This window comes from Lissotriton vulgaris, chromosome 11, assembly GCF_964263255.1.
Source record: "Lissotriton vulgaris chromosome 11, aLisVul1.2, whole genome shotgun sequence".
Lineage (NCBI taxonomy): Eukaryota > Metazoa > Chordata > Amphibia > Caudata > Salamandridae > Lissotriton > Lissotriton vulgaris.
Genome location: NC_141699.1, coordinates 805,422,458 through 805,450,127, shown reverse-complemented (window position 1 = coordinate 805,450,127; position 27,670 = coordinate 805,422,458).

Sequence of the window (27,670 nt, the reverse complement as noted above, 5' to 3'; positions counted from 1 at the left end):
TAATTTTAAAAAGGTCTGCCGGTATTGCATCCATTCCTGGGGCTTTTCCAGATTGTACCGCACTAAGAGCTAACTCTGCCTCTGAAAAAGTAAAAACTAGGGAAGGGCAAGAGTTGGAGGGTGGAGATACCACCTTTGTATGCTCTATGTGTTGCTCTGTGTTTGAAGCCCTGAACTGGGAGGAATAAAAAGCTACCCACTCAGCAGGAGGAACATGATTAACGGGAATTCTGGAGTCTGGATTGAAGCCCCACTTAACTGTTTCCCAAAACCTGATTTGATTGGATGACTGGCACACCATAAGGAGCTCTGACCAGAGCTGCTCATCCCATTCTTTCTTGGCGGCCCATTGGGCTCTTTTTGTATAATTGCTGCGCTATTTTAATGTCACTAGTAACACGAGTTTTAATTGCCTTAATCAACTTGCTATGTGCTTCCCGACAACTCTTATTGTACCATGTATTTTGATGGCCTGAAACCTTTTCTTTCTTTGGATTGAATGGTTGCGATAGTAGAATTTTGAGTTTTGAAAAGCACTGCTCATGAAGATCGCTAATCTGAGTAGTGCCCCCCAGGGGGTGTGGGAGGGCTTTCATATGTTTAAGAGTAGCCGAGGCTTCCCTTTCTATACCGTTGAGAATGGAGGGGTCTTCAACTACCCTAGACCATCTAACTCTTCTTCTGTCATTTGTCAGAATGGCTTCGGACGTTAGGCAGAGATTTTTAGGAGGTTCACCTCTATCCCCATCAAACTTCAAGGTTAACAAAAGGGGATTGTGGTCGCTCTCTGGTCGTGCCACTACCTCCATGTCAATCACCAGTGACCAGAATTCTATTTTAATCAAAATATAGTCTTTTCTGCTCATACTGACCCCATTGTTAAAAGTGGGATGTCCTGCCTTGTCAGATTGCGTGCGTCCATTTACTGCTCTGAAACCTCGTTCCAGACACAGCCCTAGCCAGAGAAGTGCCGCTTCGGTGGCCTTCACACCCTTATCTATAAGTAAAGGCGGAACGCCCCAAACTGCATCTTCCTCTACCCCCAAATCCTTGCCCACACTGAGCAATGGTTCAAATGAACAATTTAGATCCCCGGTTAAAAAGATAAGTTTGTCCCTTCCTATTTCATCAAGGAGCTGGTCTAAATCATCCATGATGATCGGCCTACGACCACCTGGACGTCCACGGGCATAGATATTTATAATTACTATATCCTGTTTGTCTGCCCTACTAAGCATGATTCCTAGTAGGTCAGGATTAGCCACTGTAAGTTCAATCGGTCTATACCCAATGGACTGTCGTACCCAGACCACTAGTCCTCCGGAGGCTCTCCCCTTGGGGCCCTGGATCGCAGGTTTGAAAAAGTTCAAATACCCTACTCGATATATGGGGTCAGGGGCCCAGCTCTCCTGGAAAACAATGATATCAAAGGAATCTATGAAAGCTGCCCAATCCTCTGAATCAATTCGACCTTTTAGTCCCGCTATGTTCCCTGAGGCAACCTTGAGTGAATCAATTAGGCTAGGAGAAGGAATAGGCTCCAGGGCACACAATTCCTCCTCGGTAGATGTAACTAGTCTCGATGGAATGTCAGGTAACTGTTCAAGGGGATTAGGGATTGCAGTGTCATTTCCTCTCTCTGGAACACCCTCATCGGTATCCTGATCTAGATCATAACCCACCAAGTTGGTACTTATGGCTTCGGTACATAAGTTTACAAACCCTTTGTCAAGATGCAGTCAGTCAATGCCCTCAAGACCAGACAAGGATTCAAACCGATTGAACAAACGAGGGAAGAAAGGGGAGTTGGGTATCCTCTCAGCTATGTTCCTCCCTACATATCTAGGCATTGGAAAGCAAATGGGAGGGGGAACACCGTGTCTCTTTGGGTAAAAATAATTCAAACCCAGGGATTGCACATACCCCAACCTCCCAAACCTTGCCTCTGTACGAATGTAGTCTACTACCCATGGATCCCGAAAATTTATGAGGATACAATCGCCTTCTAAGTCCTTCTTACAATGACCACCCAATCTACTCTGCGAACAGTCAGGATCTTAGTTGAGGAAGAGGGTGGAAGGGGACGATTTTTATTTAGCCAAAAGGCGACTTTATTCATAAGGTCACCATGGGATTCTAAATGGCCCTCCCTAAGGGGTGCGACGCCTGTAAGAACAATAGTATAGGGCGTAGCATCTATAGGTAAGTCCGCTGGTGGTGGTCCCCTTTTCAATACTTTCCTTGGTGGTTGGGTGGGATTGGTATTCCCACGCCCAGCTGCAACACCAGAGGTCCCTATGGGTGGGGAGGGAGGTTTGGGCACTCCCTTGTTGGGGGTCTTCGCCTATGTATTAGATGCCGTTTTAGAAGAGCTTGGCTGCAGCGAGCCATTAGATTTAGAGCTAGCCTTCTTAAGTATTGGTGGACGAGCCACGATGGTATTGGGACCCTCTCCAGAAGGATTACTATGAGACTGCCTAGCAGAAGAGGGAACCTCGGTGGAGCTAGGTTTATTCCCCTGGGCCTTAGTATTTCTAGCAGTGACAGGGGCCTGAGGTGTCTCTTGGTCGTCCACCAATTGTTTAAGTAAACAGCAATTGGTGGTTACAAGAGTCTAACGACCATCTAATTTTAAGTTCATCAACCTGGTTCTTTCCAGGACCGGTAGCAAAAGAGTCTTGAAAAGAACCTCCATTTTAGCAAGTATGTCAATGTCATTGCTACCCATACTTATAGGGCAAAGATTCGGGACCCCTGTTGGAGCAAAGGGAGAAGTATCATAATCACTAGAAGGCAAGGTGTTTTTAGAGCCACTAGTTACATCATGATTATTTACTGTCGATGGATGACTAACCATTTTAGGTATTTTAGACACACCCCCTCTCTGACGTTCCGTGTTCCCCTTCCTTTTGCCAGGAAGATTATTATGCGGGGATTCCTCTTCAGTAGAAGAGACTAGTAGGGAAGGGCTATTGGACAGCACACTATCTTCCCCCCCACTCCCTAGTGTATCAATCCTGTCGAAGTCGACGCCACCTTGTGGCAACGAGGGTCCTTCGACACCACAATGAACATCCACCACAACAGGAATAATATTAGAACTTAAAGCAGGTAAGGATGGGGGAATTGGGCTAGTGACAGAAGCAAGTGGCCCCAAAAATGAGCGTTTCCCATTTAAAAGATCTATTGACAGCCTTTTCTCTACAAAGGCTATCTCTTTCTCCAGTATTCATGTGGCCTTGGTGATGAAGGCATCCAAAGGACCAGAAACCACCCCTTTAGACATCTGCAGGGTAACAGAACGATCTTTGCCCGAACGAAGAGGCATACTGTATGTGAAACAAACTAGACAGTGGGATAAATAATATAGATGGAATAGGGAGAATCTAAACGCAAACACAATATACCTGGTGGCAAAGTGAAGAGAGAGCAACAAAAAACCGTGACCAGGGGCCAGGGGGACTGGCCCAACCCAACCACGGCCGACCACGGACGGCCACAGACGGGCCCGCCCTTGTCCCGGGCTTCTCCCGGTCGCTCTCGCGCAGCGGGGCTTGTCAAGCCAATTTATAGGACTGTATGTAAAAGGGGAGGGGCAGGCAGGGAGAGAAGCCCAGGTGCTGTTAATCCGGGCAGCGGCGCTTCTGGTAAAGGTAGTCCCAGGCCCGCGCTAGCACTCTGCTCGCAGCCCTGCTTGACCAGCAACACACCTCCCAAACAGCAGGCAAGAGTCAATTAAAATCGGCAGGCAACCCAGCGATGCGGGACCCGCGAAGCGGGTTCCGCAAGAAGTAGGTGAGATTCGCTGTAACACACAGCCCGGCGTGCTCCAAGGGTCCTCTGCTAAAGCGTACATTACTCATGACATGGTCAGTGACATCACTCATGACATCACTGATGACACCATCCAGTGAATGTGTGTCTTTCTGAAAAATAAATATGTTTTTGTAAAGGTCGATGGAAGAATACATTTTTAAATAAGTGTCTAAATGGATGTTTTAAAAAAAATTGATTGGTTAACTGGCTTAGTGTGTATATGTGTGTGTTAGTGAATGAATGCCTGTCTCACTACTGTCTTTATCAGTAACTACATATGTTTTAATCTAGTATATGTGAGTATTGATGTATATAAGTGAGTATATGTGAGAGCGCTGTACACAGAATGTAAGCCTGAGGTTTGTTTATGTACCTTAGGTAAGTGGTATGAACATTGTAATCATGGGTTGTCTGTGTTTAAAAAACAATACTTGTCATCGCGCAAAAGGCCTGCCCTGAACCATTCATTCAACATAGCATGATATTTATGTATTGATATTTCATATGTTTCCCAATTGATAATCTCATAACACCTTGAGTCATTAAATTGTCTAATGCTTTCTGATTTGTAATCATTGAGGTTCATAAGGACAATGTTGCCCCCCTTGTCGGAGGGTTTTATCACTATATTTTGATCTTGTATCAAAGTGGTTAAGGCCCCTCTTTGGATCCTCAATAGATGGTCCCTCATTTTGTAGCCATGATTATACCATAGACTTATTAGCTCCAGAATCATAACTGAATGGAAAGCTTCAATGTTATCGTGGGTGACTTTGGATTGTATCTAGATTTCGGTTTCAAACCACTATTGTAGGTTATATTAGAAACAAAACCCAGAGTTCTCAATGTTTCTCTGACATCCTCCATCCTGGGGTTGCCGCAATTTTCTTCTAACTCACGAATCATCAAGATCTATTCAATGTCTTTTAAAGTTAAATCCATAGAGTTATTACACGTATTTTGTGCCATGGGCATCTCTCAAAATGTTCATGATATTTCTGTAGTCTGTGTAGTTTCATCTATTCGACAACCTACGATTACCATGCCTAAACCTCTTACCTAAGGTACATAAACATCCCTCTAAACCAACTTTGAGGTCGATTGTATCTTCCAAAGGGGGTCTGTTGGAAAAAAATTCCATTTATCTAGACAAGTTTTCGGCACCCTTTGTCATCAGTCTCAGACCATACTGTAAGGACAGTACTGATTAAAAAAAAAGAATTCATATAATTAAGTGTGAACAACGTTTTTTGATGATATACTTAGATGTTTGTTCTTTATAATGTGTATTGATCAAAGGAAAGGAGTGGAGTCCTGCATATATTTTTTCAAAAGTAGACCGATTACCATGTTAGACCATACGAATATGCTTGAGGAAATTTTGCTGTATTGCTTGCAGGAGAATATATTTCTGTTTGATAACACTTTGTATCAGAAATGATAAGGAACTGCTATGGGTACCTATTTCAACCTCAGCCTGGTGAACTTGTTCCTGGGCTGGTTGGAGGAACAGGGGGTATGAATAGAATCCAATGAAAAGTATACAGATAATGTACTCTTATGGATAAGGTATATTGATGACCTTTTTCTTATTTGGGATGGAGAAAAAGACATAGCTTTGGAATTTATTGAGACTTTATGCTGTAATAATTTAAATGTAAGCTTCACCCATAAAATCAGTGAGACATCTTGTGAATTCTTAGACATTGCCATTACTGTTCAGAATAACAAGTTGGTCACTAGTCATTTTATAAAGGAAACGCTACATGCATGAAGCCATCATCCAACTTTACTCAATAACAGCATTCCATATGGAGAATTGCTGTGAGGTTGCAGAAATGGCAGCTCAGAGGAGAGTTTCAGCAAAGAACAAAATCACACGGTGTAAACATTTAAAAAGAGAGGGTACTCTGATAAAATTCTTCCCCAAGCTAGGAAAAAGTAAAAAAAAATATAAAACAATAGCATATCCTTTTAAAGGGTAGGTAGAATTCCGTGATAAAACAATCAGAGGGCATTACTAGGATGATCACTACTTTTGACAGAGGATCACATACATTTAAGACAGTCTTGAAAAAACAATTGGGTCTTATTTCAAGCTGACCCTGTGATTATAAAGAGTGTAGGAACTGCCCCTATTGTCACATACAGAAGATCAAGCTCAATCAAGGATAAACTAGTACACAGTTTTCAGACCACTGAGCCCCCCCACAACTTGGCTATGAGCATGGGAGGGATTTGATAAATGTAACTCATGCAAAGCATGTAAACATTGTTACCAATGTTGAAGCTTTAAGGCTAAAGATGGAAAAGAAAGACAGATTCATAAGTTTATTACTTGCACTACCGAATTTGTAGTTAACATCATAGAGTGACCTTGTGGGCTAAAATTCGCAGGCAATACAAAACTGCAACTACAAAAATGTATCTTGGAGCACCAAAGGGCCACAACCAATCTGGATTTCAGTTACCCCTTAACTAGACATTTCTACAACACACACAACACTGACAACAAACTCCTCAAATTCTTTGGAGTAGATAGCTTAATGAAACAGATACGGGAAGGCGATAGGAAAAACAACTACGCATCTTTGAATCACATTATATAATTGATTTACATACCTGGATGCCTTTTGGCATGAACAGGGAGGACGAATTGGCAGCACACATGTATAATTCTCTTTGACAAACTAGTATTAACCATATTTTGCTATTAGCGTTTAAGGAGATACATTTTTTTTATTTTATGTGTTGTTTTTTCTTGAAATGACATATTTTGGCGTGTTTTCCCTGACTTTTGCTTTCTGACCTCCTGGTTTTGACTCTGTTTTTGTTGGTTTAGTATCTCTGCGCTCTTTTTAACTGTTGTTCAGTGTTAAAGTGCAAGTGCTCCTGTTTTAAATTGTGTTACGGATTGGTGTTTCCATGATTGGCACATTGAATTTACTGGTAAGTCCCTAGTAAAGTGCACTGAGAGTGCAGGGACTGTAAATCCAATGCTGCTAGTGGGCTTGCAGCACAGGTTGTGCCACCCACAGAAGAAGCCAGTAAAAAAGGTAGCTCAGACCTGCCACCACAGAGTCTGCGCACAGCTTGTAACTGCTATGTCTACCTGGCAAGTGCCTCCACTTGCCAGGCCCTAAACCCTCACTTTTGTACATGTTAGTCACCCCGTAAGGTAGGCCCAAGTTACCTCTGTGGGCAGGGTGCAATGTGTGTGAAAGGTAGGATATGCCCTGATGTTTGTGGCTTGTCCTGATGGTGAAACACTGTCAATTTCGTTTTTCACTATTGCAAGGCTACCTGCTCCCATAGAACAGAATGGTGACTTTGTTTATAACAGCTTATAAACATAACTGGCCCTGGGAGCTAGGTAGAAAAATAAAGTTTAGTATACCTGAACTCAGAATCTAAAGATGCATCTTTTAGTGATGGTGATTTTTACATTCTGTGTTTGAAAATACCACTTTTAGAAAGTAGGTATTTTCTGGCTCAGCCAGCCAATAGCCCTCCACTAGGTTTGTGGATTGACTGTCTGGGTTTTGGATGATAGGGGCTGGGAAAGAGCTGTGGCTCCAGATAATCTAGGTGGGTCAGGAAAGGGCTGAATAGACCTGGGCTGCATTTAGAGTAGGGGAGGAGATTTCCTTTCACCTGAATGGGCATGGTCTGCCTCTGACAATGCCATCTCCACCTCCTGCCAGGAAGCCACCCCAGAGAGGGCAGAACTGGTTCTGACTGGGCACAGAGACTCTCTGCCTGAGAGGACAAAGAATTTTGGGCTATAAAAAGTGGGGCCCAAACCCCTGACCTTTAGAACTCTTTTGGACCAAGAAGACTGCCAAGAAGAAGAGCTGAAGAAACTGTGAGGAGGAATTACCACTTTGCTGAGTGCTTTTCTGTGTTGGCCTACAGTGGCTGCTTCTGGCTTGGGCAGTGGAAGGACTGGACTGAACTTTATGCAATCTTTTTTTGTGAGTTTCTCCAAGGACTTGAGGTAGAGCTTACCCCTTGTTCAAGAAGTCTCAGGAACAGCAAATACTTCAAGTTCTTCTGCCCTCAGCACTGGGGACTGTGTGTTTTGTGCTGCGACAGAAGAAAAAGCAACCTGGCGCCCGCTACGATTCTGACTCTGTGTCCTGAAAACACTGCAGAGGGCACCACCGCAACGCGGCACCGTGACCCTGGTCTCACCGCCGCCGCCTGCTGAAGCAGCTACCGAGCCACTGCTCGCACCGTGACCTGTGGGCACTGCACTCCACATCGCCTCGCTTCCAACGCTGCCTTGTATCACCGAAGATGAAGCTCCAAGCCAAAATCAATGCCGCTGCTTGCACCGTGGTTTTAGGGCACAGCTTGTAAAGTTACACAACACCCCACCCTCATCCCACACTGCAGCCTTGGCCTACAGATGCCAGTACAATCAACTCCAGTTCATCAGCCGACGACAGCGCTTCAGCAACGACAACGCCGCTGCTTGCACCGTGACCTGCCAGCACTGCGACGAGCACCTTATCACTTCGCACCGTGACCATGGTCCCACCGATGACACCATTTGATGCCGCCACCGAGCCGTGTCTCTCACCGTGACCTGAGGGCATCGCACGTAGCACTGCTGCACTTCCCACCGCAGCACCTGACGCCTGCCGACACCAGCGCTCCTGACTTCAACTGCGAGGAGTTTGATCTGCAATGCCTGTGAGTTCAAGGCCTGACGACTCCTGCACTGACCTCCGGAACTGACGTCTGCGGACACTCTGCTTTCGGAAACTCAATGAGAGGTCGCAAACACCCTGCATTTCTAAAGGTACTGTTTTGCGGGTCTTCCCCACACCGTAGGTGGCCCGCTACGCCATGGTCAGAAAGAACTGTTTGGATTTGTTTGTTCAAAACGCCATAATAGGCCTGGACGGAATTATTGACGTCAAAGATCTGTATTTCAAGGTTATTTTGAAAACTGAAGATTTCTAAGTACTGTATTGTGAGTTTGTATCATTTTTGGTCTTGTTTTAAGAATATAAAAATATGGGATATTTTTCGAAACTGTTGTGGTGTCCTTTTGTAGTGCTTACACTGTATTACTGTTGGTTATGTGCAAATGCTTTACACATTGCCTCTAGAATAAGCCTGACGGCTCGTGCCAAGTTACCAAGGGGGTGAGCAGGGGTTATTTTAGGAGTGTAACTCCCTTATCCTTATTAGAAGGAAGGGTCCCTACTTGGGCAAAGGTGCAAACCCTTGCCAAATAGAGACCCCCACTTCTAACATTATCTGTTTGATAATATTGAACACACACCACAACTCATTATGATCCAAAAGTGGTTATATAGGGGTACTTGCCTGAATTTTGATAAGTTATTTGGGCACTTGCCAGAAATTTGATATGCATTCATTTTTCCCATGATGAATTACTATCCATGATCTCTATTGGGACATTTGATTGAGATTAGGTAATCTAATTCTATGTATTTGAAAATTAGTGGTGATGAATCCAATTTTCAATATAGTTATACATGGATAGACAAGCATAAACATTTTGGGAGACTGTCCTAGGATCATATCATTTGTGGCTATGATTTTGTCACTTTCTGCACTTTATAGATTAGAACACATGAATGTGTTGGCTACCCATGATCCCATCAATTAAGAACAAAACGTACATGACATATAGACGTTGTAAATATCAGTCGATGAGACGAAATGTAGAGTCTTTTTACTATGTCCATTGTTGTCGAAAGAGAATGTAATTGTATGAAATAATGCAATTCAATGACAATATATTTTTGATTTTACAGTAAAAAATGTATTTACGGTTAGACAATTGTATAGACAAAAAGATGAACTAGGATATATTTAATATTTGCTCATGTCTATGGAGAGATTTCTTCTATGTTCATAATGACATCATATGTATGTCTTGGGTTTGACACACTAACTTGGCAAAGGCCATTCCCACCAAAACGCTTTGATTTAGCACAAATAAGCACTTGTGGATGGAATCAGTGTGCCACTTTCCTTGTCGTTGGACAGGATTATATGTGAATATATTGGGAGGCTTCTGCCGCCACCGCTGGCACCGGCACATAAAGGCAGGTGTACGGCATTTCCTGGAAGCAATGGACACTATATATGTATATATATAAATAATCACCCATCGAGCACCATACACCTATTCAATCAGTGCACTAATACCTAAGTACTTATAAATTCTATATGCACTGTGTTTGAGGCACGGTAGTTATTCCAGCTACTAGTTGTGTACTTCTAGAATGGCCTAGCCAGTAACACTAGTATAGGTACGTTATTCTGTGCACTATGCATGCAGATGTCTAACCAGCTACATACTATTGATACACTCTTTTAAATACCCAGTTAGTACTCATGCAACCTAGAATTCTTCCTGTCTCTCCCATGCAATTCTCCAATTACCCATTCAGCCCTATCTACTTATCCTATCACTGCACCAATACCTAGGCCTTTATAAATTCACCATGCACTATGCAGCACTGTAATTATTCCAGTTACTAGTCATGTACTAATGAAATGGTGTAGACAGTAACACTAGTACCGCTGAGATATTCTGTGCACTATGCATGCAGACCTCTAACCAGCTACATATTATTGATACACTCTTGTAAATACCCAGTTAGCATCCAGTCACTGTCCATGCACTTGTACAATGACTCAGGCATTAAGAAAAGCAGTGCTACAGTCAAATGTGCACAATGTATGTGGTCCCCTAACCACCTGCAGACTAGTGATTCAGTTGTGCACAAATCCAGATAGTAGCCATGAAAGTCAGCAATCACAGTGTCACTCTCTGTCCACTCCTGCTATCAAGCTGACAGAACCATGTCCTTATCTAAACCCTGTGCTGAAACATAGGCACTTATAAATTCACCTTGCAGCCAACTACAAGCACTCTACCTATCCATTCATTGTCCATGCACTTATACAATGACTCAGGCATTAAGACACGCAGTGTTACAGTGAAATGTGCACAATCTATGCGGTTCTCCAACCCCCTGCAGACTACTTATTTACTCCTGCAAAAATCCTGGTAGTAGCCATGCAAGCAGCAATCACACTGCCACTCTCTCTCCACTCCCGCAATCATCCTGACAGAACCATGTCCTTATCTAACCCTGTGCTGAAACACAAGCACTTATAAACTCACCTTGCTTTCAACTACCAGCACTCTACCTATCCAGTGACTGTCCTTGCACTTGTACAATGACTCAGGCATTAAGACACGCAGTGCTACAGTCAAATGTGCACAAGGCATGCGGTCCTCTAACCCCCTGCAGACTACAAATTCAGTCCTGTAAAAATCCTGGTAGTAGCCATGCAAGTCAGCAATCACGCTGTCACTCTCTCTCCACTCCTGCAATCATCCTGACAGAACCATGTCCTTATCTAATCACTGTGCTGAAACACAAGCATGTATAAACTCACCCTGCTGTCAACTATCAGCACTCTACCTATCCCGTGACTGTCCATGCACTTGTACAATGACTCAGGCATTAAGACACGCAGTGCTACAGTGAATTGAGTACAATCTATGCGGTTCCCTAACCCCCTGTAAACTATTGATTTACTGCTGCCAAAATCCCGGTAGTAGACATGCAAGTCAGCAATCACACTGTCACTCTCTGTCCACTTCTAAAATCATCTTGACAGAACCACAAGCACTCATAAACTCACACTGCTGTGAACTACCAGCACTCTAACTATCCAGTCACTGTCCATGCACTGTTATAATGACTTAGGCCTTAAGAGAGGCAGTGCTACAGCCAAATGTACACATATGAGTCGATTCTGATTCAATGTGTGCGCCCATTTCAGGCTACTGTTCGTATGGAGCCTAAAACAGGTAAATTGCCTCCTACAAATTTACAGAGAGGGTTAAAAGGAAGAGTTGTATACTTACATCTAGATTTCAAGAAAAATATTGAAACTATTGGTGTAGAGAATGTAGAAAGTGAACCTTTAGTTATTCTAGTTAATGGTGTTCCTACTAAGAGTAAGACAATCTGGCAGGAATTAGTGGATGTAAGTAAAGTGCAAAAGGCAACATTATATCTTATAAAAAACAATGATTACTACAAAAATGTGTATGTGGAAGAAGAAGAAATAGTTTTAGGAGATGATAGTGAAACGTCAAGTGGTCAAATTGAAAAAGTGGACATGTCCAAAAGTGAAGAAATTTATGAACATTATAGTGTACATTCACTTCATTCGAAAGAAAGGATGGGGAATACTATTGAATTATTCCAAATGAAGAAAGCGAAGGGGACTCCCATGAGTATATGGGAAAAAAGTTTGGAAGCTCGTTGTTTTCCACAGCTGTTCCCAACTGGAAAAGGTGGTCAATATGACGAACGATCAGTGCAGATTCCTGCATCAGATTATCTGACAACAAGATTGTATGCAGAAGATCCAAGATTTCGACAATGTATCCCATATATATTTCATCTTTTGCTTGAGAGTGACTTGTCTGGACTTTCATATGCAGTCAACCACATATTAAAAACAGGAGTACATCTTCAAAATGTTTCCGCAAAATAATTTATGAATAAAGTACATCAGAGAGACAATCATTTAGAATCTCAACTGATTAATTTGATGGAATGTCAGCGTGGTACTAATAAGTATTGGTATCATTGTCCTGGGGAACTTCAATGTATGCTAAGCAACTTAGGAACTCCGACGTGGTTTGTTACCCTAAGCTGGGCTGAATACGCTTGGGATGATTTACTTGAATTTCTTCGAGAAGCAAATTCAAGTATTAAAAATATTGAATACAAGACACCTGGAGAATTGTGCTCTTTGGATCCTGTGAATGTATGCAGATATTTCAATCATAGGTTTGAAGCTATGATGTCTTTTATCTGCAATAAAAAGAATCCTCCTCTTGGAGAAGTTATTGATTTATTTTGGAGAAAGGAGTATCAAGCTAGAGGTGCTCCTCATATACATATGCTGTTATGGATCGAGGTGAAGAACCGGGTTTTAGAACCCAGCAGCGCCAGGGATAATGCTCGATGTCTTCGGATTCCCCTGCCTCGGCAAACAGAGACACAGGACGCTTCTTGATGACGTCAAAGACCAAATTTATTGGCTGCAACCAGGAACAGAGGTCTACGAAGCACAACACGGGTGGTTCGCTAGAGACTGCACAATTTCAATGAGCGAAGCATGGTCTTTTATGCCAAAAATCACATTCCAGGCTAGCATCAGTAACATACAAACTAACCAATCACAGTGTGACATTTCAAAAGTAGCGCATGATGACAATCCCATTTTCCGTTGTCCAGCCCACCAGAAATGACCAAGCACATTCCAATATCCTGTTCGATCAGGCCGGACAAACCCATCATAAAACCTCAACCCAAGTCAGTGATTAAGCCATACAGGAAGGAGCAGAAACAGATGAGAAGCAAGATAGAAAGTTGGGTGCAGTGTACTGTAAACTTCGGCATGTCCTGCTCTTTGATCTTTATCTGACCAGCTGTTTAACAAGGAACTGGCTCAGCGAGGTCAGCCTCGGGCAAGGGAGTCAGTTCGGCCAGGTCATTCAGAAGTCAGCTAGCGTGTACGTGTCCCAAGGACTCGCTCGGCCACAGTCATCGGCCTATGTGAGGGCAACCACACAAAATGGCTGCAGTACACAAAATGGAACCCGAGGGTTCAACCGAAATCCCCGAATACGTAGTGTTCTCATTGATCGATTAAGAAGAAAACACTCGTACACACCGCACTTGTGATTTGCGGTCCGTTGACACCAAAATCGTCTATATCCGACGACCTTTATTGAACGGGTTCGGAATCTACGAACCACTTGCCCTCAAACTACGGAACGCAGAGGATGCACCCAAATTTGGAACTGATTCATATGACACTGTTTTATCTTTTTTTGAAGATTATGTTACATGTGCTATACCAAAAAGAACAGAAGAAAACTCCTTAAGGCAGAAAATATTACGATTCTAAAGTCATCGATGTGGCAAATACTGTTGACGAAAATACAAGTTGAAGGAAAAGTTTTATACCAAATGTCGTTTTGGATTTCCACGTCCAGTAATATCCATAGGAAGAGTACACAGTTTCATGTCAGCAGTGAGACATACAATCTCCCAAACATACATACAATTTGAGAAGTGAAGAATCAAAGTATATCAATGATTATAATCCAGTTATTCTCTCAATGTGGAATGCTAATATGGATATCCAGTATGTTGCGGATAATTGCATTGCTGTTGCTTGGTATGTAACATCATACATAACAAAATCAGAAAAGACTTAGTTGATAGAAATGTGGGAAGAAATTTCCCATGAGAAGATTCCTAGTAAGGAATTGAACAATTTCAGTTTGAAGATGTTATCTCATTGAGAGATTAGAGCGTACGAATGCTCGGATCGGTTGTCGTCTGCAAGTTTATATTCAAAGTCAAGAGGAATCATTTGGGTGTGTCTAGGTCATCACACTGCTAAGGAGAGAGTACAAGCAAGCTACTAAACAAAGGAAGGACGACATAAAGGCAGCGGCCTGGGACAATCTACTTTCAGTAGATGTTCTCCGTAATAGCAGCAAATTCTGGACAATAATTAATGAGCCTTATTTCTCGGACTTGGATAATCGTGTTACTGATTGTGTCATTCCAGATGACAAATGGCTGAGCCATTTTAGAGCAGTCTACGGTGATCTGGACTCAGAAGCCCCTGGCTATATAGGGACAATCCCTGAGGCTGGACCAGTAATCTTTAATGAAGCCTTTCTCACCTGGCTGAAGTGGTTGAATCCTGGGGGGTCAGAGTGATCTCTTATGCTGATGATACTCAGCTTGTGTTTTCATTTAGAGATCACTCTGAAGGCAATTTGTCCAATTTTCGACAATGCCTGCTTAACATCTTCTCCTGGATGACTACCAATAATCTGAAACTCAATGCGGATAAGACGGAGGTCTTATTTTTTTACCAAAAATCTCCTCCCCCAGCCAAACTTTGGTGGCTCGTAGAATTAAACCCTGCCACAATTCCTGTTTTATCCTTACAGAATTTGGGTTATCAATTTGATAATGTCTTGTCCTGCAAGATACAAATCAATAAAGTCTCAGCTGCATGTTTTGGTAAACTACGCATGATCAAAGAAATCTTCGCTTTCCTTCCGCTTGACTCACGGAGAACTGTGGTTCATGCATTAATCATGTCCCACTTGGATTATGCGAACAGTCTGTATGTGGGAGCCCCGGCCTACCTGATCAAACGGTTGCAGACTGTTCAGAACGCCGCGGCCAGGCTGATCTGTAACATCCTGTATCACCACTCCATTTCCCCATATTTGACTAAACTACACTGGCTGCCAGTGTCCTGCCGCATACAATTCAAAGCTTTGGTTATTGCTTTTAGGGCACTCAATGGCCTCGGCCCTGCTTATCTGAGACACAGGCTGAAACCGGTTCAATCGGTTCGTACTCTGAGATCAAATCATCTTCGCCTCCTACACACTCCCCGTTTCCGTCTTTCCAGAACGGGAGGTCGTGCTTTTGCTGTGGTCACTGCTAAGCTTTGGAATCATCTCCCCTTGGACCTTAGGTTCACTACATCAGAATCACTCTTCCGAAGCAGACTCAAAACCTGTTTTTTTTCTAATCTCTAGACCCCGCTGTACCCCTCTGGTTGACTGCAGTCCGCAGCGCCGGGACACCCCCGTTGGGGGTAGCCGCGCGCTTTACAAACTTCTAAATAAATAAATAAAATAAAAGTGGAGCTAGCAATCTTAGAGTCAACCAAAAATAAAGCCTCAGGACAGAAGGGGTACCATTAGATTTTTATAAACACTCCCCGAAACTCTGGGCTAGAATACTGTCTAACATATTTAACGCTGCTAACGGAATTGTTTTTCCTACTTCTTGTGCTACCTCAATTATAGTGCCGATCTTTAAAAAAGATCGGCACGATGACCCAGGGTGTTATAGACCCATATCCCTCCTAGATTCTGCAATAAAGATCTTAGGCAGAGTCCTTCTGGTTAAGCTGAGGGACAGTATTGAGGGGTGTGGGGGGTTATAAAACATCCATTATGGGTTTAGGGAGAAAAGAGGTACCCTGGAGCCGTGCTCCAATCTGCACATGCTGATCGCCAGGTATACGATTGCCAAGGATGGGTCGTTATGTTTGGCCTTTATGGACCTCTCCTCGGCCTTCGACCTCGTGAACAGGGCCAAGTTATGGGCAATTCTCCTGGAACTTGGCATTGACGGGGCACTAGTTAAATTTATGGCATCCCTCCACCAAGAGCTGTTCTCTCAAATCCGGGTCACTAATGAGGGAAGGTGCACTACCAGCTTTAAATCCATGCTTGGAGTGCGCCAGGGCTGTATTTTGGCCCCCCTCCTCTTTACAATCTACATCAATGGCCTGGGACGACATCTGGAAGAGGTGGATTGGGACGTCCCGCGAATAGGAGACACAAAGATCTCTGCTCTCCCATACGCGGATGACGCCGTCCTCATAGCCCGCACTGGCAATGGCCTGCAGCTCTTTCTTGATGCATTTGGGGCATTTATGGACAGGCTGGACCTAAAGGTAAATGCTAATAAATCTCATACCATGGTGGTCGGATTCCATAGGAGCAGGGGTAAATCAAAAATGTTTAAATGTAAGGGTGAGGTGGTTACAAGGGTAGCTGTTTTCCCATACCTGGGGGTGCTCTTTGACGAGAGGGGCTCTTGGGGCCCCCAGGTAAGGGCAAAGAGCCTATCCGTGGCTAGATCAACCGCGGCACTTATGGGTTTCACAAAAAGGTTGGGGGCAAGGCCGATGGAAGCCCTGCTCAAGGTCTATAATGCCAAATGCATCTCAATCGCCATGTATGGGTCGGCCCTTTGGGGACATGTACATTTAGAAACAATCCAGAGGGCAGAAAACAGGTTCTTGTGTTCCTTGTTGTCTGTGCCCCAGTTGACTCCGACTTTTTCAACTCACGCAGAGATGGGCCTGAAATATGTCACTGGCAGGCTCAACTTGGCACCAATAACATTCTGGCTTAAGATCTGGCTTAATAAGGAACTAACCCATAACCATGCGATTTTAACAGATGTAATGTCCTTAGACAATTCCCACAAAGTGCCATGGTTGGAGTATCTGAGAAAATCCTTTGAACATCTGGGCCGCCCGGGCCTCTTCTTGTCACCATCCTGTATCAGGAAGGCGGATGTGTATTTGGTCAAAAAACAGTTTATGGAAAGGGCCAGTCTAGCCAGGGAGGATAGGGAACTGTTAAAACCCACTGTGCGATCCCACTATATGCTTTTAGGTTCAACCTCACTTGAGCATTACCTTATAACTGTCGCAAAGCCATTTCATAGGTTTTTGTTGGTAAAGGTCAGTTTTAATTTGATTCATTTTTATTTGGGTAACTACCCAATTTGAGTTAAACCAGATCTAGCCACCCCTTGCACTTGTGATCAATTTTCAATCCAAGACACAATGCACTTTGTAATGTTTTGCTGGCTCTTCTCGGACATTAGAAAAAAATACCTGCGGCCTATCTTGAAGGAGGCTGGCTTTACGCAAGTGAGGCCGGCATTGGTTTTCCTTCAGTCTTTGAGTAGCATCCGCATTACATATTGTGTGGGAAATTTTTTAGTGGCGGCTTCGAGGATTAAATCGCATAATGCCCCACGGTTTGTGACATAATTAATTTTTATCATGTTTTTTATATATGTGTTTTTAATCTTTTGATCTATTGTATTTCACATGCCGAAAATGAAAATGTATCAAATGTATCAAATAATTTTATATGTGTACACAAAAATATTTTTATGCCTTTTATGATTTTTATAAATCGAATAAAGTGTATTTGACTGACTGACTGGGTGAGTCTAGGACTTGCTGCAACGTGAAATCGAGTACTTAAATCTATACAAGAGTTCAAATATTTAGCAGTAAAAAAAACGGAAAGCACAGATATTGTAAAAAAAAACATGTTGGATACATACTATCCAAATAGAAGTCGTCCTCTTGAAAACATATGTCTCTATGAAGTGCAGCAATATTACAGTTTTAAGAGAAATACTACAGAAAACATAAATGAAGGACAATATGCAGTAATTGGTTCAGAAGGATGTTTGGTGAAGCAAAGTAAAGGAAATCTGATTAATCATAGGAAACTGTGTTGTGATACTCCTGATAGAAGAGAATTTTACTATTTAGCACTTTTTAAACTCTTCAAGCCTTGGCGTACAGAATTGGAATCACTTGGAAATTTTCAGTGCTATGAAGATTCTTTGAATGCATGTAAAGATAGCATTGACTGCACATTTTTTGCAAATTATCTCAAAATGTTGAATGAAGAAATTGATCAAGAAGCTACTATTGCAGCTGAGATTGCTAGAGACAGTTCTCAAGACAGTCAAAGTTCTGCTCCATTGAGTCAAGAACCACTAGGACAACCAATTCTTGAAAATGAAGCAGCAATCGCTATGAGTGAATTGGAAACAGCAATGCATCAAGCTCAAGAAGATATTACAAATTTAGGAAACTTGAAAGAACAACTAAATATTGAACAGAAAGAAATATAACAGCAAGTGAGACAACAGATCTATCATTGTTTTCTTCATGAAAAGAAAGAATGCACATGCACATCATTTCAACCTATCCGAATGTATGTCAGTGGTCAAGCTGGTTCAGGAAAAAGTTTCTTAATTAAAGTTTTGACCAGTTATCTACAGAAAACAACTGACTCACATTTGTCTTGTGTTGTAACTGCTCCAACTGGGTTGGCAGCACACAACATTAAAGGAATTACATTACATTGTTTACTAATGCTACCTGTAGAACATGAAAATAAATTGGAATATCACAAGTTATCTGGAGAAGCTTGTTAAGAAGTTTCAAGAGTGTTAAAGAAAATGAAACTTCTGATTATTGATGAGGTGAGCATGGCATCAAACTTAATACTTGCCTTTGTGCATTTAAGAAAGCAGCAAATTCTATAAATAGAATATGATGTATTATTTGGAGGAAAACATGTGATAGTTTTTTGTGATCTACTGCAACTTACTCCGGTAAAAGGGCAACCAGTATTTAAAACACTTGTGCATGAAGACAGCAGAAAGTCTGTGGGAAGTGTTGGAAATGTTAACATTTGGTCATATTTTGAATATAAAGAACTCATTAAAAATATGCGACAGGCAAATGATGTTGATTATGCAACGATTCTTTGCAAAGTCGGCTAATTACAAACTTGTTTCCAAATGAAAATATAGTTCCTGAAAAAATGTACAAAAAAATTGCAGAAAATAAATTTATAATCTGCTTAGTGCCAACACTGCGAGAGTGTTCTACATTCAATGAAGAACTTTTAAAGCTGGAAAATGAGCAAATAATAAATTGAAGCCATTGATAAAACAGAGCATGAAGGAATCACTATTATTTTGATAGAAACATTTAAAACAAAATTGGAGTCTTTAGAAAAATCAATATCTAAAACTGCTGGTTTAGAAAAGAATTTATATCTGTGTGTAAACTGTCGGGCAATTTTATGGTGTAATTTTGATGTGGAAAAAGGTTTAGTAAATGGAGCAATGGGTAAAGTTGTTTATTTTGTTAATTATCATAATAGATCTGGAATTGAATTTTTGAAAATCAAATTTGATCAAATTGAAGAAGAAAAACGAATTGTTCGTTGTTCAGTTCGCTTTTTTGCTTGTTAAAGATTTGTAAGTTTGTAGAAACAGTTTCCTCTTTCTTTGGCATATGCAGTGACTATTCATAAATCTTAAGATTTAAGTGTAGACAGTGCTTTGGTAAACATTGGAAGTACCGTATTTAAAGAGGGTATGGCATATGTTGCTTTGTCCTGAGTCAGAACTTTATCTGGATTGCATTTGATTGATTTTGATGAGAGAAAGATTAGTGCAGATGCAAATTGTGTAAGAGAGTATAATCAGTTAAGAAGACTATATGCTCTCAATTTAGGGGAATATCCTGTGTATGGAAAGCGTGTAGTAGGTCGAAAAAGAAGATATGAGAATATCTGTAGTGAAGTTAGTTAAAGAGAAGAAAAAAATCAAGATAATGTTGAGATTCCAAGCAACAACAAAAAAAAGGACACTATTGAAGAGATTGTCGGATAAAAGTTAGAAAATAGTTCAGGTATCAACTGCTAGGCTAATGTAGTGGTAAATGTTGTATTTTGTCTAGAAAATCTGCAACAGTAGATTATGGAGAATCGAGAAAAAAGATTTTGTTCCTTGTGGCATTCTATTTTTGAAAAAGTGAGAACTGATAAAAGTAAAATCCAAAGTGTTTCTGATATTTGGAATCTTCTGGATATATGTTCTGGTTCTACGCAATATACACAGAATGTGCAACAAGATCAAGATGCTCAGGAATTTCTAATGTATATGCTTGCAGTATTGGAAGATGAAGGAATACAAATTGAAAATCTGTTCAGACTTCGTTATAAATGGGAACATGAATGTGAAAATTGTAGATTTACTTCTACCACTAACATAGACACTGAAAGATTCACATATTTGACAGTATTTGACATATAAAACACCGTCTTTCAACAAATTAGTTAAAGCAGCAAATCAAAACATGGAGTGTAGCCAATGCAAATCAGAAATGTTATCAACATTATTTATACAAATATTTGGACTATATATAATGTTAATGATACAATGTTGTATAGCTGATGGAAGAAAATTAGAAACTTTAATAAAAATAATTGTAGCAAGTCAACTATCAATATCAGGAAGAACTTTTGTAGCAGTAGCAATTACTTTCCACGATGGTCCTTCTACAACATCTGGACATTACACTGTCTATTTAAAATGTAATAAAGAATGGACATATTGTAATGATACTCATTTGGTTTTTAGATATCGTTTGCTTGATCAATTACCAAATTCATACCTAATATTTTTAAAGCCAAAGTTCTAAGAACCTAATTTGGCCTATTGGGAATATGTTAATGTGTATTAATAAGATTACTTTGGACAATTTCAGTATATAGGATTTCAGGAATATCATTTGGCCTACAGGAAAGATATTAATATGAACTAATACGAACTCTGACAGCAAATATTTAAATGAACATCATTTAGAGTATATGGAAATTATAAAGAATTGCTGATTGAATTATTCTTTCTGTTCTTTCATATTGTAGTGACAACATTCTCTTAGAAAGAAGCATTTTATATATGTGAGATTTGTATTATATGCTATGTTATTAAGGATGTTATTTTTATGCAATGTGCAGAGATAGTTGACTATGTTGAAAATATTTTTGACAGAGATTTGTTTTTTTCTTGAAACAATCTTATTGGTTGTTTTTTCTTGCCCGCTGTTATGTGGTAAGTAACATTAAAATACTATTTATAGTGAAATATATATCAAATAAGGCAAATCAACCCTTTCGATGCTGATGACGAGCTGGGCTCGTCATGGTGCACACTGGTCGTGTGCGGATGACGAGCCCAGCTCGTCATGAGCCCCACCCTCGGGGGAAGCTCTGGCGCTCCCCCCGAGGGTCTGCGATCTTGTTCTTCAGTACGGGGATGGCAGCCGAAGAGTTTCTGCTGGCCCCACCGCCCCTCCCCATGGGAATCCCTGATGACGTCATCGCGCACAGCACGCGCTGACATCATCAGGGATTCCCAGGCGCTCGGGAAGCCATTTGCTTCCTGCGCGTCTAGCATCAAGGTGGGTTTCTTGTGTCTGGGAGGGGTTTGGGGCCGCAAAGAGGCATCAGGGGAGAGGAAAGAGATTTTCCTCTCCCCTGATGTCTCTTTGCAGGGCATTTCTGCCTCATGATCGCGCACAACGTCGCGATCGTGCGGCGGAAATGCCCCCACTAGCACCAGGGATTGAAAATTTAGCTTTTCGGAAGCGACCTCCTGGGCAAGGGTCGCTTCCAGGTGGGCAGCCATTTTATTTTTCGATTTTCTGCCCCCCCTGGGGGCAAATCGGCCCGTTTTTTTGGCCGTTTTGCCCCCAGGGGGGGGGCAGAAATGCACCACTGGCACCAGGGATTTTTTGTTAGGGCAATGTTTGTTTTGGGAAGCGACCCCTTGGGTAAGGGTCGCTTCCAGGGGGCCTTGATTTTGTTGTTTATTTTCTGTCCCCCCTGGGGGCAAATCGGCCCGTTTTTCTTTGCCGTTTTGCATCCAGGGATTTTGAAATTAGCTTTTAGGAAGTGACCCCTTGGGCAAGGGTCGCTTCCAGGTGGACACACAAATACTTTAGATTTTCTGCCCCTCCTGGGGGCAAATTGGCCCGTTTTTTCAGCCATTTTGCCCCCAGGGGGGGGGGGGCAGAAATTTCCCACTACCACCAGGGATTTTTGTTGGGGCAATGTGTTTGTTTTGGGAAGCGACCCCTTGGGTAAGGGTCACTTCCAGGTGGCCATATTTATGTTAATTTTTTTCTGTGCCCCCTGGGGGCATATCGGCCCGTTTTTTTTGCCATTTTGACTCCAGGGGGAGGGGGGGCAGAAAATGCCCACTAGCACCAGGGATTGTAAGTTTAGTTTTTATGAAGCCACCCCTTGGGCAAGGGTCGCTTCCAGGTGTGCTGTGATAATCTATTTGCTTTTCTGCCCCCCCCGCGGGGAAATCAGCCCATTTTTTCAGCCGTTTTGCCCACATGTGGGAGCAGAAATTCCCCACTAGCACCAGGGATCTGTTTTGGGGCAATGTATATGTTTTGGAAGCGACCCCTTGGGCAAGGGTGTCTTCCTGGTGGCAAGTAATTATGTTTTTGAATTTCTGCCCCCCGTTGGGGCAAATCGGAGTGGTGTTTGCCTGGCGGTGTGTGTGGAGTGGCGCTTGGCTGGATGGTGTGCGTGGAGTGGTACTTGGCTGTCTGTGCAAGGAATGGTGCTTGGCTGGTGGTATGTGTGGTGTGGTGTTTGGCTGGCGGTGTGTGTGTAGTGGCGCTTGGCTGGATGGTGTGCGTGGAGTGGTACTTGGCTGTCTGTGCAGGGAGTGCTGCTTGGCTGGCGGTGTGTGTGGAGTGGCGCATGGCTGGATGGTGTGCGTGGAGTGGTACTTGGCTGTCTGTGCACGGAGTGGTGCTTGGCTGGCGGTGTGTGTGGAGTGGCGCTTGGCTTGCGGTGTGCGTGGAGTGGTGCTTGGCTGGCGGTGTGTGTGGAGTGGTGCTTGGCTGGTGGAGTCCGTGGAGTGGTACTTGGCTGTCTGTGCACAGAGTGGTGCTTGGCTGGCAGTGTGTGTGGAGTGGCGTTTGGCTGGATGGTGTGCGTGGAGTGGTTCTTGGCTGTCTGTGCACGGAGTGCTGCTTGACTGGCTGGTTGTGCACGGAGTGCTGCTTGGCTGGCGGTGTGTGTGGAGTGGTGCTTGGCTGGCGGTGTGTGTGGAGTGGTGCTTGGCTTGCGGTGTGGTGCTTGGCTGGCGGTGTGTGTGGAGTGGCGCTTGGCTGGTGGTGTGCGTGGAGTGGTACTTGGCTGTCTGTGCGCGGAGTGGTGCTTGGCTGGCGGTGTGTGTGGAGTGGCGCTTGGCTGGATGGTGTGCGTGGAGTGGTGCTTGGCTGGCGGTGTGCGTGGAGTGGCGCTTGGCTGGCGGTGTGCGTGGAGTGGCGCTTGGCTGGATGGTGTGCGTGGAGTGGTACTTGGCTGGATGGTTTGCGTGGAGTGGTACTTGGCTGTCCGTGCACGGAGTGGTGCTTGGCTGGCGGTGTGTGTGGAGTGGTACTTGGCTGTCGGTGTGCGCTGAGTGGTGTTTGGCTGGCGGTGTGCATGGTCTGGTGCTTGGATGGTGGTGTGGGTGGACTGGCGCTCGGCTGGCGGTGTGTGAGTAATTACTTTCTGTTGGTCACTACACACACTGCTAATTGAGTGACACTCTATGCAGTCCATCATTTTGTGTAGTTGCTGTGGCAGATATGTGGGCGTGTGAAAGTGATGGGCCCTTGAACGGCGCTGTCTGCTGGTGTGAGTGTTGTAATGTGATGGGTCCGCAGCTGGTGGTGTGAATGTTTTGTATGTGTCACACGTACGAAAGGTGTATGAATGTCCTGACTGCCCCCGTGTGATGGGGGTACTGGTAGGAGCAAAAGACCGATTGGCACCAAAGGGGTCAGGCAGTAAAATAAATTCAAAAAATTAACCAGTGTCTTGATGTTAAACCTCATTTAATCCCAATTGATCTAAGCCCTATTTGATGGCCCATCTGTGCGAATGTAAATTTTGGGGGAAAATGTGTGTGTTGTTTTTTTAATTGTTATATTGTTTGTGAAATGTGGTAGTAATTTTTTTATCTTCTCTATTTTTGTCTTGTTCCAGGCTTTTGCTGTTTGGATTGTTGTAGGTTGCGGGTCTGTTACTGCTGGTTTTGCAGCTTGTGTATTTGCTTGTGCTTGGTAAGTGAATGTATTTTGTACTACTTTCCCTTGATGTTTGTCTTTTTGAAAAAGATTGTACTTATAGCAGTTTGTGTGGCTCTGTGTTTTTTGTTTGTTTATTTTTTTTTCAGCATTAGTGTTTGATGTGCACTTTGTTTTCTAATCTGTAATTTTTTTTCTTTCTAGTGGGATATCATTTTTTTTGCTGTGTCTCAGCAGAGTAGGTGCTGGTGAGTGTAGCTATATTTGGTAAGAGTGAAATTGTTTTGGATTGTATTGATCTTTGTGTGAAAGCCTTACCTTGTTTACTTCTTACTTTGCACAGTGTAGGTTATTGTTCACTTGTGTGTGCTGTCTTCTTGCTTGGTAAGGATGATGGCTAGTCGCAGGATTACTGCTCAGCAGGTTCTTGGTTTGCTTTTTGAGTCTTCCTCTGACCATGGTTCAGAGACTGAGTCCGATTCGGACCCAGAGGTAGGGGCAGAAGATTCAGGCAGTGAGTTTTCTCTTTGCATGGAATCATCATCATCGGATGATGAATCTTCTTCTAGTGCTGATGAAGTGCCTATGGTAGCGGAGGACATTGGTGGGCCGGTAGTGGGCCAAGAGGCATCTGTGCTGCTTCCTAGGGCTGCAAGGTTTCCTTTCTTTTTACGTCGGCAAGAGGCAGGTGAGCTGCAGCCTGCGCCCAAAAGGCTTCACATTGCTGTGGTGCGCCAAGAGGCATCTGGTGCTGTTAGTCTTCCTGTTGGTGTAGTGCAGTAAGAGGCATCTGGGGCTGTTAGGCTTCCCATTGTTGTAGAGCGGCAAGATGCATCTGGGCCTGCTTTGTTTCCCGGTGGTGTAGTGCAGCAAGAAGCTTCTCAGGCTGCCGGGCTTCCCGTTGGTGTAGTGCAGCAAGAGCCCTCTGGGGATGCTATGTTTTCTGTTGGTGTTGTGCAGCCAGAAGTATCTGTGGCTGTTAGGCTTCCCGTTGGTGTACAGCAGCAAGTGGCTTCCGGGCTGCAGGCTGGGGTGGCTGCTCCCCCCGTTGATAGGGATGGCCTCTGGGTTCCCCCTGGCATGGTGCAGCCGGCATTGCCAGATTTCACTGGTGTTCCTGGGTGTAGAGTGAATACTGAGAATTTTCTACCAATACATTTTTTTCAGTTGTTTTTGGATGATGTGATTTTGCAAGCGATTGTTGAGCAAACCAATTTGTATGCAGAACAGTTTTTGAGGGACAACAGTGCCAGTCTTAAGCCTCATTCTAGAGCTACCCAGTGGACTCCCACAAATGTTAAAGAGATGAAGAAGTTTTTGGGATTAACTTTTTTGATGGGCTTGCTAAGGAAGCCATCAATGTCTTCATATTGGTCCATTAGTCCCTTGATGACAACAGCTATATTTCCAGCAGTCATAACTCGTGATCGGTTTTTGCTTCTTCTTCAGATGATGCATTTTGTTGATAATGGTTTAGCCTTGGCACGCGATCACCCTGATTGTGACCGTCTGTTTAAAATTCGGCCTGTCCTTGATCACTTTGTTGATCGTTTTTCTGAGATCTTTGCTCCTGCAAAAGAAATTGCAGTGGATGAGTCTTTGCTATTGTTCAAGGGCCGCTTGCTTTTTAGGCAATACATTCCTAGTAAGAGGGCACGCTATGGAATCAAACTGTATATGTTGTGTGACAGTGAGACTGGATATGTCTACAATTTCAGGGTGTACACTGGTAAGGAGTCCAGCATTAACCCTCCTGGTTGTCCTTCCACTTTTGGAGTGACTGAGAAAATTGTGTGGGAACTAGGTAGAGGATTTTTTAACAAAGGCCAGCATTTGTATGTAGATAACTTCTACACTGGTGTGCGGTTGTCCAAGGAGTTGGCCAAAGTGGGCACTGTTGCTTGTGGCACAATGCACAGTAACCGTAAAGGTTTCCCAAAGGAACTTGTTTGCAAAAGGCTTGTGCGGGGACAGTCTAGTGCATTGTGATGTGGGGAGCTTCTAGCTGTGACGTTTTCAGACAAGAGAGATGTGTACATGCTGACTACTATCCACGATGAAAGTACTGAACCTGTGGCTGTTTGGGGTCAGGCTGCTGAAGTGTGCAAACCTGTGTGCAGTTTAGCTTACAATAAGTACATGGGTGGTGTTGACAGAGTAGATCAGAGGTTGGAACCTTATGATGATCTTCGAAAGGCTTACATTTGGTACAAGAAGTTGGCTATCCATCTTTTCCATTTGGCATCCTTTAATGATTTTGTTGTGTTCCGGAAGTCTTGTCCTGAGTCGAAGATGCCTTTTGTTAAGTTTCAGGAGTCTATAATAGGTAGTCTTGTACTAGTGGAGCAGGCAAGTGTTCCTAGATTTGGAGTGGTGGAGGATGTGGCTAGATTGAAAGATCGCCACTTTGCTGAATTCATTCCTCCCACTACCGCAAGAGACTTTCCGACTAGAAGATGCAGAGTCTGTTGGCGCAGAGGCGTGCGGAAGGAGTCTCGTATTTACTGCCCTGACTGTCCTTCTAAGCCTGGATTGTGTCTGTCAGCTTGTTTTAAATCATACCACACGAAAAAGAAGTTTTGGGAGTTTTAATGAGCTGTAAAGTGAATTGCCTTGTCTGTATTCTGTAAAAAAAATTGGTTTGTTTCAAGGTTTGGCATTAGTGCAATGTGTTTAGTTTTAGAATTTGTGTTAGCTGATTTGTAGGTATTTCCATTTGTTTAGTGTTATTTTTAAAAGAAGAATTCTAAATGTGATTGTGGTGTGTGCAGGCTGGCGCTTGGCTGGAGGTGTGCGTGGACTGGTGCCTCCCTTTCAGAATGCATGGTTTGGTGTTTTGCGGGTGGTGTGTGTGGATTTTTGTTTGGCAGGCGGAGTGCATGGTTAGGTGCTTGGCTGGCGGTGTGAGTGGATGGTGCTTGGCTGGTGGAGTGCAAGGATTGGTGCTTGGCTGGTGGTGTGTGTGCACTGGTGGTTGGCTGGCGGGCTGCGTGGGCTGGTGCTTGGCTGGTGGTGTGTGTGCAGTGGTGCTTGGCTGGTGGTGTGTGTGGAGTGGTGTTTGGCTGGCAGTGTGTGTGGAGTGGCGCTTGGCTGGATGGTGTGCGTGGAGTGGTACTTGGCTGTCTGTGCAGGGAGTGCTGCTTGGCTGGCGGTGTGTGTGGAGTGGCGCATGGCTGGATGGTGTGCGTGGAGTGGTACTTGGCTGTCTGTGCACGGAGTGGTGCTTGGCTGGCGGTGTGTGTGGAGTGGCGCTTGGCTTGCGGTGTGCATGGAGTGGTGCTTGGCTGTTGGTGTGTGTGGAGTGGCACTTGGCTGGTGGTGTGCATTGAGTGGTACTTGGCTGTCTGTGCATGGAGTGGTGCTTGGCTGGCGGTGTGCGTGGAGTGGCGCTTGGCTGGATGGTGTGCGTGGAGTGGTACTTGGCTGTCTGTGCACGGAGTGGTGCTTGGCTGGTGGTGTGTGTGGAGTGGTACTTGGCTGTCGGTGTGGGCTGAGTGGTGTT